This window comes from Poecilia reticulata, linkage group LG10 (genome assembly GCF_000633615.1).
Source record: "Poecilia reticulata strain Guanapo linkage group LG10, Guppy_female_1.0+MT, whole genome shotgun sequence".
NCBI classification, from domain to species: Eukaryota; Metazoa; Chordata; class Actinopteri; order Cyprinodontiformes; family Poeciliidae; genus Poecilia; species Poecilia reticulata.
Window position 1 is genome coordinate 31,776,559 of NC_024340.1, and position 5,052 is coordinate 31,781,610.

The 5,052-nt window shown below is 44.3% G+C and overlaps 1 long non-coding RNA gene across 1 annotated transcript in view; it reads left to right on the plus strand.

The window, feature by feature from the left end:
* Positions 1-4,675: 4,675 nt before the first annotated feature.
* LOC103471806 (uncharacterized) overlaps positions 4,676-5,052 on the plus strand; it is a 4,790-nt gene continuing 4,413 nt past the window's right edge. Inside the window, exon 1 of the long non-coding RNA XR_534717.2 lies at positions 4,676-4,756. This is a non-coding gene — a long non-coding RNA (uncharacterized LOC103471806). The remainder of the gene's footprint in view (positions 4,757-5,052) is intronic.

A 5,052-nucleotide genomic window follows, 5' to 3' on the forward strand; every position in this document is an offset into this window, starting at 1 on the left:
CACACACACACACACACACACACACACACACACACACACACACACACACACACACACACACACTCTCTCTCTCTCGCTGTGGGGAATTGAACCAGCAGCTCTTCAGGCTCATTTCTCTGTTTGTGACCTTTTTTTATTTCTGATTTATTTTCTCCTAGTTGTGACTTTAATCTCAGAATAGAGGGATTATCAGTGGGCGGTTTCGGCCAATAATCCCAATCCCTTCTGTGGGTCTGGATCCTGGTGCTCCTTCCTCTCCGCTGCTCCTCCGTTTTGTCGCTGAAGCTGTCAATAATAAATATTTCTGACAGAATAGCATAAATGCAGATTGTTGTTGTTTTGTGACCGGCGCCATCTTGTGACGTAATCAGAGTAAATAAGCAGGTGAGGCTGAATTTCAAAGATTGAACTTTTATCTGCAGTTCTGGAGGAACAACAAAGACGGAGTGACAAAGCAAAATGGAAGTTTAATCTCAGATTTTCTGGGCATAAAAACAGAATTTAAAGTTGAAACCCGACGTCTGTGATAAACAGAATATAATTATTATTCACCTACTTCAAATAATCCATTTACTTTAAAGTGAAATATTCTCATCAGTAGCTTTCAGATTCCTCACATCAACATCTTCACTTTCATTTTTCTGCTTCTGAGGACAGTTTACCCTGTCAGCATGCCTAGGTGGGCCCCATATGGGGGAAAGGAGGGCAGACCAGATGGGTCCCATATGGGTTTGTCCATGTAGGGGCCACAGCCTATATGGACCCTACATGGGCAAACCCATGTGGGCCCACCACCATATAGGGCCCATGTGAGCTGCGGCCCCATCCATCCATCCATCCATCGGGTCTCGGGGGCAGCAGCTTCAGAAGGGAGGCCCAGACTTCCCTCTCCAGCCTCTTCCAGGTCCTCCAGGAACCCCAAGGCGTTCCCAGGCCATAGAGAGACATCGTCCCTCCAGCGTGTCCTGGGTCTCCCCTCCTCCCGGTGGGACCTGAACTCCTCACCAGGGAGGCGTCCAGGAGGCATCCTGACCAGGATGCCCATGTGGGGCCACCGTGGAACCCGTGGACAAACCCATATGGGACCCAACTGGTCTGCCCTCCTTTTCCCCATATGGGGCCCACCTGGACATGCTGGCAGGGTTAGCAGCGAATTAGTGTAAATATCTGGTTTTTCCATTTCTCAGTGTATAAATGCATCTTTCTTTGTTTTTTCTTTTTTTGGGAGCACAAATGTGCGTTTTTCCCTGTATTTTATCATAACTGTATTTCATCATAACTGTATTTCATCATTACTGTATTTCATCATTACTGTATTTTATCCTGTGTTTTTCTCTGTATTTCATCATAACTGCCCCCAGGCCTCCTGCTCCCTGCCGGGTTTTCTGTCTCACCTGAACGCGAAGCGGCCAATTTATGAAGGAATTCTGTAATTTTGAAAACTGCGGTTTGCGTTTGGTTGTTTTTAACAAGCTGCTTTTGGCGCTGATAATGGGAAACGGCTGCTGCAGTTTCTCTCACTTCCCAAACACACACATGCATGAAATCAGGCCGAGTTCAGCGAATAAAAGAATTCATGTTTTAATGGAGCAGAAGGAAAACAGAATCAGAACCGAATGACTGTGAACTCGGTTCTGTCAGGAAGAAAGAAAAGCTTTAATAACCAGAACATGGATTCATTTGAAGCTCCAGCAGCAGAAACACGCAGATGTTGAACTTTGACTGAAATGAACCGATTAAACCTATTCCCATCGATTAATCATGATGATTTCTGATCAATCTATCATTGAGGACGTTTTTCCACTTCCTCCCTAAATCCATCCATCTTCTTGCACCCTTGTCCCTCGGTGGGGTCGGGAGGGGTGCTGGTTCCTCTCCAGCTGGCGTGCCGGGCGAGAGGCGGGGTCACCTGGACAGGTCACCAGTCTGTCACAGGGCAACACAGAGACACACAACCATGCACACACACACTCACACCTAGGGGCAATTTGGAGAGGCCAGTTAACCTGACAGTCATGTTTTTGGACTGTGGGAGGAAACCGGAGTACCTGGAGAAAACCCACCATGCACAGGGAGAACATGGAGACTCCATGCAGAAAGACCGGGAATCGAACCCAGAACCTTCTTGCTGCAAGGCAACAGCTCTACCAACTGCGCCACTGTGCAGCCCCTCCCTAAATCCTCCATTTTGTTTTCTCAAGCCTCCCAGGGAGAGCGCCACCTTTCTGCAGACGACGGCGGTGACGTTTCCATCCAGGAGCTTTTAGCCGTTGGACAGTTTTTGGAGAGAAACGGTCCGAGTCCAAAATCCAGAACCAACCAGGAACAAGAAACGCAGAAATGTTGAGTTTAAGCTCAGAGCATCTACATTTCTTTGACTTTTCCAAATCAGAAAATGTTTCTGATTCATCTTCAATCTTCAAAAGTCAAAACCTTATTAGAAAAATATGAAATTTTGAAAGTAATCTTAGAAAATTTCTAGAAAAAATATTTCAAATTCCAAAAGTCGACCATTTTCAACTTTTGAAATTTCCGAAAGTTTCAAGCTCAGAAATCTACGAGCTTTTTTCTGGAAAATTTAGATTTTTTTCCAACAAACTTTCAGCTTTTCAAGCTCAGAAATTTCCTTGACTTTTCTAGAAACTTTGTGACAATAAACTTAAGATTTCAGAGATTTTTTCTCAAACATTTTTGACTTTTTAAATTCAGGAATTTCCATGTTTTGCACAGAAAGTTTCTGAGATTTATATTTTAATGTTTGTTTTATGTTTTATATGTTTTTACCGAGTTTTTTTCTAACCAGTAAGTTGGAAACGTTACCAATAAAGTAACTTGAAATGTAACTCAGTTACTTTACAAAAATGAAGTAATCAGTGATGAGAAATGAAGTTCCTCTTCCAGGTCAGAGGTCACCAAAGGTCACCAGAGGTTGAACCCTGAAGTTCCTCTCCGGTCCATCCGGCGCCGCCTCAGATTTAAAGTTTGGTTCAACGTAAATATTTTTACTGGAGTTTAAAGTCCGATTTTAACCAGTGAAGATGTTTCTCTCTCTGATTCGATGAGGTTTCAGATTGAGTTGATCCTGAGGAGAAGCCTAGTCAAAGTATTTACAGCGCCGTGTGTGTGTGTGTGTGTGTGTGTGTGTGTGTTATTGTCAATCTGAAGTTTTTGGCGTTATGAGCGTTTTTCCTGTGAGGTAATGAGAGGAACGTGGTTTCATGAGCTCATCAGCTTCCTCTCCCTCATCCCTCGCCGGTCCAAACGCTCTCGGGGTCACGACCTCTCGCCGCGTCACTTCATCGCCTCCAACTCCTGCTTATTTCTGTTCTTTTTCATGGCATCACCTTTTCAGACGGTTTGCTGACGGAGGCTTGATCTTTACCTAATAAAATCTGTCTCTTCTCCGCTCCAGAACCTGAATCCCCTCGGAGTCGTCGATGTTTTCGTCGTTTCTGGACCTCGTCTGTTTATCGAACAGTAAATTCAGCTTTATCTGTTATTTCCACTCCCAGCTTCAGTTTCTCGGCGCTGAATTTATCGGCCTGCAGGTCCACAGGAAGTCCAGCAGGTATGCGCGTGTCCCCGTATGGAAAGCCGTCAGTTTGACTCCGTTTCTCCTCTCAGACTTTCTGCTGCGTTTTGCTTTTATGGGCTAATTTGGACGCGGAGCTGTTTTCATTTTGATAAGTAGGAAACAGTCTGTTCTCTGAGTCACTGGATCAGTTTACATTAAACCTGAGTCTTAAAGCCAAAATAATAAACTCACTCAAGATGATGAATCAATAAGTTAGAAGATCAAAAAAATAAAAATAAAGTCATCAGGGACGTTCAGTAATGAAACACAGCAGAAACTCTGTAATAAACCCAAAGTTGATCTTTATTAGTTTTGGTCACGACTCTCTGGTTTAATTTATTTATTTGGTAGTAAAGTTTTAATCCTTGATCGTCTCCCTGACGACGGGTTCATGTCCCGTCACAACCAGGGAAATTAACTCAAGACATTATTTTATTTATTTCAGACACAAAGTCGAGTTTCTTCAATCTATTGGGAGGATTTAATGTAGCACAACATTTTATTCAATATTTTACACCCAGTATGTCACTAAAGTCAGTCGGTCTGGTAAAGAGTCAACAATGGGGCAGCCTAATAAATAACCTACTGGGGTATCATACAGTTTTCAACAACTTCTCTTACAGTTTTTGTTATAAAATAAAACTTGTATCCCTGAAGGCATGTTCTGCCTCCCCTCTGGGCCCCCTGTCGGTCCAGGCCAGGGGCCCCCTGAGCCCCCCCCTACCTGTGGCTCCTTCCTGATGTCACAATATGTTACAACTGTGGGAGGAACAGTCTGGTGTTGACTCCTAAATCAACACCAGACAGAGTTACTGTTGGTGTTCATTTAGAAAGCAACACTGGACAGGATTGCTTTTATTTAACTCTCTGGAATAACACTCATGTTGTTGAATTAACATACTAAACACTGGAAAACTAACACGTTTGAATTTGCTGTGTGGGTTTATGCTGCTGCTGCGTCTCTAACTGGGACCAGTTCGGTTCGGACCAGTTCGGGTCGGGACCAGTTCGGGTCGGGACCAGTTCGGGTCGGATCAGTTCGGGTCGGGCCCAGTTCGGGTCGGGCCCAGTTCGGGTCGGGCCCAGTTTGGGTCGGGCCCAGTTCGGGTCGGGCCCAGTTCGGGTCAGGACCGTCCAGCGCTCCGGTTCCTCCAGCGGCTGGTTGATTAGTTTCCTTTGAAGGTAAGAAAAACTAAAGCAGAAATGATTCTATCAACATTCTGACTAAAATCTTTAACATGTTGCATCTCTGACAACGTTGGAACCAATTTATAAGTATTTATCAGGCACTTGATCAATATCAATAGATAAAACGTTCAGTATTTAATATTCAATATCGGTGAAATGTAGGCAGAGTAACGTTTTTAGCCGCTCACAGCTGGAATCAACCAACAAACTGTCTTTGGTTGCTAAGCAACAGCCTGCTGGGTGACCTTGCAGTGTAAAGTCTGCCCCCCCCTCAGCTTTGGTTGCTTAGC